Source organism: Anomaloglossus baeobatrachus, chromosome 7 (genome assembly GCF_048569485.1).
Source record: "Anomaloglossus baeobatrachus isolate aAnoBae1 chromosome 7, aAnoBae1.hap1, whole genome shotgun sequence".
Taxonomy (NCBI): Eukaryota; Metazoa; Chordata; class Amphibia; order Anura; family Aromobatidae; genus Anomaloglossus; species Anomaloglossus baeobatrachus.
The window spans coordinates 196,197,922-196,209,380 of record NC_134359.1 but is presented as its reverse complement, the minus strand read 5'-3'; positions in this window follow the sequence as shown (position 1 = coordinate 196,209,380).

Genomic DNA, 11,459 nt, shown 5'->3' with positions numbered 1-11,459 from the left:
ATCGATGGGATACATAGCCTCCGAGCCCCCAGTGAGGGCATCCTCCTCATCTTGAGAGTCAGCTCTTGAGGCAGAGCCGTGGGATGGGGAGGGGGAGGAAACCCTGCGCCTTCTCTCAGAAGGACGGGGTCTGGGATCAGATGATGAATCCTCCGTGAGCTCCGATGGATGGAGGTCAGAGGATAGGAGTCCTCTGTCAAGAGTATTAGAGGCACCCTGTGAGGGAGGCTGATGCATATTCATCAAAGTCCTGGACAAAAGTCTCATGGACTCAGCAAATGACTGGGACATGGACCTAGAAAAGGACTCTACCCAGGCCGGGGGTTCAGTCACAGGTGCAGCAGCAGCCTGAGAGACCACTGGGGGTGAGACTCCAGGCTGTGGCACCGCCAAGTTAGAGCAGACATCACAATGTGGATAGGTGCTCGGCTCAGGCAGCAGGAGCTTACATGCAGTGCATGCAGAATAAAGCTTTGGGGCCTTGCTCCTTGTGTGAGACATGCTGCTGGAGTGGGGGCTTTACAGAGAATGAACCCCAGGAAGAATATACAGAGGTCCACAACCGGAGACCGGCTGTGGCTTACCAGACCACTGAGCGCGGTGTTGTGTGCCCTCCAGATCCCGAAGCCCGGTCCCCCAGTCGCAGCACCTCAGCAGAGATGCAGAATGTCCCAGAGCAGAGTGAATTCTGCCTGAGAAGAGGGCGTTCCTATAAAAGAGCGGGAACTGGAGGGCTATAGAGACCTGCAGGGAAGGAGGGACGCCCCAGCAGTGGGGAGTGTCCCTCCCCTGTGTAGAACGGCCGCCGGGAGGAGCCGAACCTGTCCCTCTGCATGAGTGACATGCGAGGGCAGGAAAATGAAACTAGGCCTCAGGCAAAGCCGGGGCCTAAATTTAAGCGGCGAGGCCGACAAGCAGGCACCATCGGCGCGGTTCTCAGGCAAAAGCTAGAGAACCCCCCGGAAAAGTTAAAACAATCACATACAGCATACTCTCCCCTTACAATAAAGAACCGGGACCCCCAACATAAACGTCTCAGGTACTTAGCTGCTGAGACGCAGGGCCATGTCCCTGGGGATGAGTGCTCCGGTCCAAAAGAATCCTCAAGGGGCTGTGGATGGAGACCGGACTCCTGCCAGGCATGGAGACCGTGCTGGCTCCCACTTCAAGCCAGAGCCCAGAAGGGATGGTGAAGGAGTGCGGCATGTAAGGCTGCAGCCTTGTAAATCAACCTTAACAACACCGCCGACACAGTGGGGTGAGAAGGGACATGCCGGGAGTCCAGACCCGCTTTTCTTCAAACTCTTTCCAAAAGTCAAACAAATCAGATGAGAATGCATGTGTGGATGTATGCCTCCTGACACAAAGCAATAAATTGGCTAGGACTGGCTACCAGGGGGTGTATAAGTTCCCAAAGGAACGATAAAGAAAAAGAGAATTTTGTTACTTACCGTAAATTCTTTTTCTTATAGTTCCGTATTGGGAGACCCAGCTCCTTCCCTGTTGCCTGTTGGCAATTTTCTTGTTCCGCGTGTTATCACCGGCTGTTGTCGTGGACAGTCTCCGGTTGTTCCGGTTCTTACTCGGTTCTACTTGTGGGTTGTTATTCTCCTTCAGATTTTGCACTAAACTGGCTAGTACTAGCTACCAGGGGGTGTATAAGCTCAGAGGGAGGAGCTACACTTTTAAGTGTAGTACTTTGTGTGTCCTCCGGAGGCAGAAGCTAAACACCCATGGTCTAGGTCTTCCAAAGGAACGATAAAGAAACATGTGCTGTCTCCTTTGTTAGATGCATTTCTAGTAGACATATTACTGACGGGTTCTGGTCTTGAACATATTTAATTATTGCCGCTCTCCTAGACCTATCTGATAACCCTCTAATATTCCAACTCAACACCTTAATTCTATCCCCCATTATCCCACCCAGTAAAACCATCAAACCTTGTAGTATCTCCCCATGCTACCTCTACCCTACCCCTTAACCCCCTCCCCCCCTGCTCCCCACCCCTCCTGCTCCCTCCCCAACTTCCTGTTTTTGAGAACTCCCGTGAAGCATCGGGTTTTCAAAACCTGGTCCATAATCCCTACTAAATTCCCCCCCACCTCCCTCGCCTTCCCCTCTTAGACACATTTTAAAACTCGTCCCTTTTCCAACAATTCTCCACTCCCACCCTTTCTATGTATAATCATATTCAAATCATATTCAACTCAACCAAAATAACAGTAAAATGGCGAACAGTAATTAAACTGGAATCTCAAATTGTAAACACCACCACCGCGCCTAATTAGGCAGTCCCCATGTCCTGCGAAGCTCACATCAAACCCTTCGCATTCCCCCTGCATACTACCTCAATCCCAAAAGCAAGGAGGGGAAAAAAAGGGGGGAGAAAAGAAAGAAAAAACAAGAAGGGTCCCCTGTAAGCTAAGGATGTCGTGGAGCCTCAGCCAGCCTTCTCCAACACACTGCAGATTCAGACAGTCAGCTCATTCCTTCAAACAGATCCGTTTTTCGTTTGCGTCCAACCACTGCATGGATTCCTCCGGAGTTGTAAAAAAGTGCACTCGCTCCAACGCCGTCACTCTTAGCTTTGCCGGGAACATCATGGAGTATTGCACCCCAATCTCTCGCAGGCGCCTCTTTACTCCAGTAAAAGTCATACGTCGTTTTGAACAGAAATGGAGTAGTCCGGGTATATGGAAATTCTCTGGACGTCAATCATAAGATCCAATGCGAGAAAATTTCACATTGCATTCTCATCGATGGGGCAAAGCAGATCTGTGATTTTTTTTTTTTTTTTTTTGCATGCAGAGTCAAACATGAGAAGATTTTCAGCATGCTATGATTGGCAGCATGTCTTGGCTCACTCCATAGACAGCACAGAAGGATATGCACCCATCAGTAAAGAAAAAAAGAGATGGGGGAGAAAGCTAAAGAGAGCTACCAGGTGGTAGTAAATTATTTTAAATCAGGATAGCCCGAGGGGGTCTGCCCATTGAACCTAGTCCCTACGAGCCCTTTCTACCACCAAGGAGTGAGGACATCTTTGAAAAGTGGCTACTGGATACTTTTGGCAAAGAAGCCATCAGGGTTGCCTCCTTCAGGTACACCGACCAGTGATATTGTGTCTCTGGCGGTTTTCCATGCTCACATTCCCCTTGCGCGTCAGACCAGAGCTGTCCTGGACCTAAGAGGCAGCCATGACCGGAGGCTTTTCCTCCTGTGCTAGCACCATTTAGTAGGATCCTTCCACAGGTAAGCGTTTAAGCTCTTGTGTCCAGTCACTGACATATGACCCAAGGGAACTAAATCATGGGCACTGTGAACATACTTTTTCAGCCCCTCTGCTCATTTCATGCGTGGTCGCCCTCTTGGAAATTCTGCCGGCTCCACTCCTTTCTTGCTGCAGATAAGTCCACCACTGCTCTCCAAGATACTGTACTCTCATAGCTCGATACCGCGATGCTGGAAAAGGATGAGTACAGCAGAGCTCTGCAGACACGTGTCACCACATTTAGCATACTTCGCTTAAACAATTTCTTTTTATTACTAATTTTGGCGTTGCTCTGGAGGTTGCTGATGGGCTGGCTGTAGTGGTTATATACGATGTATTGGTAACATATAAAGACTAAGGCTATGTGCGCACTTACCGGATTTTGCCGCGGATTTTCCGCGGATTTGCTGCATGTTTCGCTGCAGAAAATGTTCATAACATCTCTGCAGTGAATCACCAGCAAATCCTATGGAGAAAAAAAATCCTGTGCGCACTAGGCAGAATTTGACAGCTGCATGTTTTGCTGCGGAAATCCCGCAGCAAAAACAAGTGCATGTCACTTCTTTTCCGCAGGTAGCTGCGGGTTTTCCCTAATCTAATGTAAAAATCACGCAGGGAACAGCTTGCGGAAAAACCGCACCAAATCCGCACCAATTCCGCACCAAATCCGCAACAAAACGCGACAATCCGCATGCGGATTTGGGTGCGGATTTGATGCGGATTTTTTCCGCAGGTGATAAGATCTTTGAGAGCCTGCGGAATTTACGCAAGGAAATTTCATTTCCCAGTGCGCACATAGCCTAAAGCGGGCTTTACACGCTGCAACATCGCTAGCCGATGCTAGGGATGGCGAGCGTGATAGCAACCGCCCCTATCGTTATGCCGATATTTGGTGATCGCTGCCGCAGCGAACATTATCGATACGGCAGCGTCACACGCACTTACCTGGTCGGCGGCGGCGCTGTAACTGCCGAACAATCCCTCCCTCAAGGGGGAGGGACGTTCGGCATCACCGCGACGTCAGTAAGCGGCCGGCCAATCAAAGCGGAGGGACGGAGATGAGCGGGACGAACATCCCGCCCACCTCCTTCCTTCCTCATTGCTGGCGTGTGGCAGGTAAGGAGAGGTTCCTCGTTCCTGCGGCATCACACGTAGCGATGTGTGCTGCCGCAGGGACGAGGATCAACTTCGCTTATGCGACAGTAGCGATATTTGAGAATGGACCCCCATGTCAACGAGGAGCGATTTTGGACATTTTTGCAACGATCCAAAATCGCTCCTAGGAGTCACACACGAGATCGCTACAGCGACCGGATGTGCATCACAAAATCCGTGACCCCAACGAGATCGCTGTAGCGATCTCGTAGTGTGTAAAGCCTGCTTAAGGGCCACTACCAAGGGTAACATTTTACAAAGAGCAGGGGTGGGGAATGTTTTTTTATCTGCCAAGGCTCATTTGGAAATTTCTACCATAATTCAGGGGCCACACCAAATAATCAATTTGAAAATGACCCTGCTATTTGGTCAATTATTTAACTCACCCCTACATTTGTGCATGGAGCTGCTTTTCTTTGGTGCAGCTGTGATGTTAAGCGAAATTGAACATGTTTAGCGATAGGCGAATAATAACTATTAATGTTAAAATTATTTGTAACAAATCCCAAACTACTATTCCAGTAGACATCACGAATAACAAACCTAATGCATGTCAATGGGGAAGCTGAGCATTTTTCTTGCTGTGAGGAATACTGGAATAGTACTCGTTATTCAGTAAACATTATCCAAAACACAAATAGTTACTATTCGGCCATCACTAAGCATGTTGCTTATGACAACTGCTTTTCCAGGTTTGCCTTGGTCTGGAGCACAATGTGACAATACGTTTTGTAAATCATATACATCACATAGAAGACACTGGGACTGCTGTATATACATCAAAGGAGATGCAGCGACTGCTGTATATACATCACAGAAAACGCTGTGCACTGCAATATATACATTACACTGAGGGCACATACATCACTAGAGGGGCTGGAGGCATATATACACATCACAGGAGGAACTGAGACTGCTGTATATACACATCACACTGGGGCATGGGACTGCTGTATATACACATCACAGGAGACATAGTGACTGTATATACACATCACAACAGGGGCTGGGGACTGATTGGCTGCTTTTTGGGCTTAGTGCAATTCTTTTTATTTGCCATTCTCTAACTCTGCCCCTTATTAGAGGTTATGTCTGTACAATCTCCTAACAAGATATGTCTGATTAGAGATGATGCTTTTGACTTGATGGGCATTCATTTTGCCTTATTGGCGTAAATGTTCTGCCTTGGGTACATATGGATACTCCAGTATTTCATTATTTGTGTGGCATTTCTTTTGTTTATTAAAAATTAATTTTTAAGGGATTTGCCACATATTTTTGTAGAACTTTTCACTTGGTTTCCCATGAATATTGTGCTGTTTAAACAACATTGTGCAGTTTGTTGCCAAATCTGCAGGTCTATCTTATGCCACCAGCAAAGTCAATGAGCATTCTGAAGTGCTACGCGCACATTACCTACTTTTCCTTGCTGTTTTGGGTGCAAAACAAATCTGCAGCATATCAATTGTTGGTTGCAATTTTCCTGTGTTTTTTTTTTTAACCCTTCCAGGCACTGGTTTAACAAACCAAGAACAATTGCAAGAACGCACTGAAAACGCACCAAAGGTGCATGCTCCTTTTTTGCTGCATATAATATCTGCAGCGTGCGCACATACCCTTAGGTTATGTACACATGGTATGTTTTTGCAGAGTTTTTTCTTGCAAATTTTCAGAAATCCACAGGGAAGAAGGGAATTTTGTTTACTTACCGTAAATTCCTTTTCTTCTAGCTCTAATTGGGAGACCCAGACAATTGGGTGTATAGGCTATGCCTCCGGAGGCAGCACAAAGTATTACACTCAAAAGTGTTAAGCCCCTCCCCTTCTGCCCATACACCCCCCGTGCTCCCACGGGCTCCTCAGTTTTGGTGCAACAGCAAGAAGGAGGAAAAAGAATTATAAACTGGTTTAAAGTAACTTCGATCCGAAGGAATATCGGAGAACTGAAACCATTCAACATGAACGACATGTGTACACAAAAAAACAGGGGCGGGTGCTGGGTCTCCCAATTAGAGCTAGAAGAAAAGGAATTTACGGTAAGTAAACAAAATTCCCTTCTTTGTCGCTCTATTGGGAGACCCAGACAATTGGGATGTCCAAAAGCAATCCCTGGGTGGGTAAAATAATACCTCGTAAGAGAGCCGTAAAACGGCCTCTTCCTACAGGTGCGCAATCGCCGCCTGAAGGACTCGTCTACCTAGGCTGGCATCCGCCGAAGCATAGGTATGCAACTGATAGTGTTTCGTGAAAGTGTGCAGGCTCGACCAGGTAGCCGCCTGACACCTGCTGAGCCGTATCCTGGTGTCTCAAAGCCCAGGACGCACCCACGGCTCTGGTAGAATGGGCCTTCAGCCCTGAGGGAACCGGAAGCCCAGCCGAACGGTAGACTTCGAGAATTGGCTCCTTGATCCACCGAGCCAAGGTTGATTTGGAAGCCCGTGACCCTTTACGCTGGCCAGCGACAAGGACAAAGAGTGCATCCGAGCGGCGCAGGGGCGCCGTACGAGAAATGTAGAGTCTGAGTGCTCTCACCAGATCTAACAAGTGCAAATCCTTTTCACATTGGTGAACTGGATGAGGACAAAAAGAAGGTAAGGAGATATCCTGATTGAGATGAAAGGGGGATACCACCTTAGAGAGAAAGTCCGGAACCGGACGCAGAACCACCTTGTCCTGGTGAACAATCAGGAAAGGGGCTCTGCATGACAGCGCTGCTAGCTCGGACACTCTCCGAAGTGAAGTGACTGCTACTAGAAAAAACCCTTTCTGCGTGAGAGAGAGAAATATCTCTCATTGTCTCGAATGGTGATTTCTAAAGAACCAGCAGCACGCTGTTCAGAATCCAGGGTTCTAACGTCAGCTTGTAAGGAGGAACGATGTGACAAACCCCCTGCAGGAACGTGCGTACCTGTGGAAGTCTGGCTAGGCGCTTCTGGAAAAAACACAGAGAGCGCTGAGACTTGTCCCTTAAGGGAGTTGAGCGACAAACCCTTTTCCAGTCCAGATTGAAGGAAGGACAGAAAAAATGGGCAAGGCAAAGTGCCAGGGAGAAGAACCCTGAGCAGAGCACCACGACAGGAAAATTTTCCACGTCCTGTGGTAGATCTTGGCGGACGTTGGTTTCCTAGCCTGTCTCATAGTGGCAATGACGTCTTGAGACAATCCTGAAGACGCTAGGATCCAGGACTCAATGGCCACACAGTCAGGTTGAGGGCCACAGAATTGAGATGGAAAAAACGGCCCTTGAGATAGCAAGTCTGGTCGGTCTGGTAGTGCCCACGGTTGGCCGACCGTGAGATGCCACAGATCCGGGTACCACGACCTCCTCGGCCAGTCTGGAGCGACGAGGATGACGCGGCGGCAGTCGGCCCTGATCTTGCGTAACACACTGGGCAACAGTGCCAGCGGAGGAACACATAAGGGAGCTGAAACTGCGACCAATCCTGAACTAAGGCGTCTGCCGCCAGAGCTCTGGGATCTTGAGACCGTGCCATGAACATTGGTACCTTGTTATTGTGCCGGGACGCCATGAAGTCGACGTCCGGCACCCCCCAGCGGCAACAGATCTCCTGAAAACACGCCCGGGTGAAGGGACCATTCCCCTGTGTCCATGCCCTGGCGACTGAGATAATCCGCTTCCCAGTTTTCCACGCCTGGAATGTGAACTGCAGAGATGGTGGAGGCCGTGGCTTCCACCCACATCAAAATCCGCCGGACTTCCTGGGAGGCTTGCCGGCTGCGTGTGCCGCCTTGGTGGTTGATGTATGCCACCACTGTGGAATTGTCCGACTGAATTCTGATCTGCTTGCCTTCCAGCCACTGCTGGAACGCTTTCAGGGCAAGATACACTGCCCGTATTTCCAGAACATTGATCTGAAGCGAGGACTCTTGCTGGGTCCACGTACCCTAAGCCCTGTGGTGGAGAAAAACCGCTCCCCACCCTGACAGACTCGCGTCCGTCGTGACTACTTCCCAGGATGGGGGTAGGAAGGATTTCCCCTTCGCTAATGAAGTGGGAATAAGCCACCACCGAAGGGAAGCTTTGGTCGTCAGAGAGGGAGACGGTCCTGACGAGGGACGTCGGCTTCCTGTCCCATTTGCATAGGATGTCCCATTGAAGGGGACGCAGGTGAAATTGCGCGAAAGGGACTGCCTCCATTGCTGTCACCATCTTCCCCAGGAAGTGCGTGAGGCGCCTCACGGGGTGTGACTGGCCTTGAAGGAGAGATTGTACCCCTTTCCGTAGTGACTGCTGTTTGATCAGCGGAAGCTTCACTATCGCTGAGAGTATGAAACTTCGTGCCAAGATATGTCAGCGATTGGGCCGGTGTCAGATTTGACTTTGGAAAATTGATGATCCACCCGAAACCCTGGAGAGTCTCCAGGGTAGCGTCAAGGCTGCGTTGGCATGCCTCTAGAGAGGGTGCCTTGATCAGCAGATCGTCCAAATACTGGATCACCGAGTGACCCAGGGAGTGTAGGAGCGCTACTACAGTAGCCATAACCTTGGTAAAAACCCGTGGGGCTGTTGCCAGGCCGAACGGCAGTGCCACGAATTGCAGGTATTCGTGTCCTATGGCGAAGCGCAAGAAGCACTGGTGCTCTGGAGCAATCGGTACATGGGGATAAGCATTTTTGATATCGATTGATGCAAGGAAATCTCCTTGGGACATTGAGGCGATGACGGAGCGGAGGGATTCCATCCGGAACCGCCTGGTTTTTACCCGTCTGTTGAGCAGTTTCAGGTCCAGGACCGGGCGGAAAGACCCGTCCTTCTTTGAGACCACCAACAAGTTGGAGTAAAAACCGTGGCTCTGTTGCTGAAGAGGAACAGGGATCACCACTCCTTCAGCCGTCAGAGTGCGCCGCGCCTGCAGAGGAGCCTCGGCTCGCTCGGGAGGCGGGGATGACCTGAAGAATCGAGTCGGGAGACGAGAGGTAAACTCTATCTCGTAACCGTGAGACAGAATAACTCTCACCCAGCGGTCTTTTATTTGTGGCAGCCCGGTGTCGCAAAAGCGGGAGAGCCTGCCACCGACCGAGGATGCTACTAGCGGAGGCCGAAAGTCATGAGGAAGCCGCTTTGTTAGCGGCGCCCCCGGTGGTCTGTTTAGGACGTGACTTAGACCGCCATGCATCAGAGCTCCTTTGTCTTTCTGAGACCTTGTGGACGAGGAGAATTGGGACCTGCCCGCGCCCCGAGAGGAGCGAAACCTCGACTGCCCTCTCCTCTGTTGGGATATGTTTGGTTGGGACTGGGGTAAGGATGTATCCTTTCCCTTGGATTGTTTGATGACTTCATCCAGACGCTCGCCAAACAACCTGTCGCCACAAATTGGCAAACTGGTTAAGCGCTTTTTTGGAAGCAGAATCTGCCTTCCATTCCCGTAGCCATAAGGCCCTGCGGAGTACCACCGAATTGGCGGCCGCAACCGCCGTACAGCTCGCAGAGTCCAGGACAGCACTAATAGCGTTGCCGAGGTTTGGGAGGTAATGGATGCCACTTGTGGCGTGGCCGTGCATGTGGCTGCTTCAATTTGCGCTTGACCTGCTGAGATAGCTTGTAGCGCCCATACGGCTGCGAATGCTGGGACAAAAGAAGCTCCGATAGCTTCATAGATGGATTTCAACCAGAGCTCCATCTGCCTGTCAGTGGCATCTTTGAGCGAGGCCCCATCTTCCACTGCAAGTAATGATCTAGCCGCCAGTCTGTGAGATTGGAGGGTCCACTCTGAGACACTGAGGCCAACCTTTAACCACGTCAGGTGGAAAAGGACAACGTGTATCCTTAAGGCGCTAAGAAAAAACGCTTATCTGGACAAGCATGGTGATTCTGGACTGCCTCTCTGGAATCAGAATGGTCTAGAAACATACTCTGTGTACGCTTGGGGAACCTGAAGCGGAATTACTCCTGCTGATAATCTGACTCCTCCGCCGGAGGAGCTGAGGGAGAAATATCCAGCATTTGATTGATGGATGCAATTAGATCGTTCACTATGGCGTCCCCGTCTGGAGTATTACGATTGAGAGCGCCCTCAGGATCAGAATCCTGATCAGCTGTCTCCGCATCATCAACCGGAGATTCCCCCCGCTGAGACCCTGAACAACATGATGTCGAGGGAAATTCTAAGCGAGCCCGCTTAGTCGGTCTGGGGCTGGGGTCTAAGTCAGAACCCTCAGCCTGGAATGTATCCCGGGAGGACATTGTTGGTCCAATTGAGGGGGGCCAGGGAACAATGATTCAACAGAGTCCCTTTGCTGAGATACCGGCCTGGACTGCAAGGCTTCTAGTATCCCAGCCATAGTCTCAGAGAGTTTTGCAAACTCCATCCCCGTCACTAAGGACCGTGTCAACAGGTGTCTCCCCCTGGGCCCCTCTTAGCAGATGCTCTGGCTGAAGAAGAGAGTCACAGGGGCCACACATTGCACACAATGAGGGTCAATGGGACCTGCCGGCAGCTGGGGCGTACAAGCGGCGCAGGCAGCATAATAATCCTGTTTTTTGGCACCCCTGTCTTTGTGGGCGCCATGCTATTGTTTTCCCTGATTAACACAAAAGGGTAAATAGCCATAATGAACTGTGCTCATACAGTGTAAAGTATATAGTAATAACACAGAATGTATCAATACACTACAGCACCATGGGGCTAACACCACAGGTGCTGCTTACCAGCCGCCTAAAGCGGTTGTGAGGCCACCAGAGACCGTGTCTGGGTTTCCCAGGGTTTATCCCTCTCTGCAGCGTCGGAGGAGCTGACAGGAATGGCTGCGGCGTCCTGACGAGAGGAGGGAGCCGTGGGCGTCTCACACAGTGCACAGTGAGGGGGGTGGAGTATGCAAAGCATGCTCCAGCCCTCATGCTGCTCGTTTGTCCCTCTCTTCCGTGCAGCGTCCCGCCCTTCCCCTGCCTGTCAGGGCTGAGGGCGGGAAAAAGGAAGCTAGGCCGCAAGAGAGCCGGGGACTCGAGTATAAGCGTCGCCGCCGTAAAAGCGCGGCCGACGCCGAAGTCCCCGGCGAACTACAAGTCCCAGCC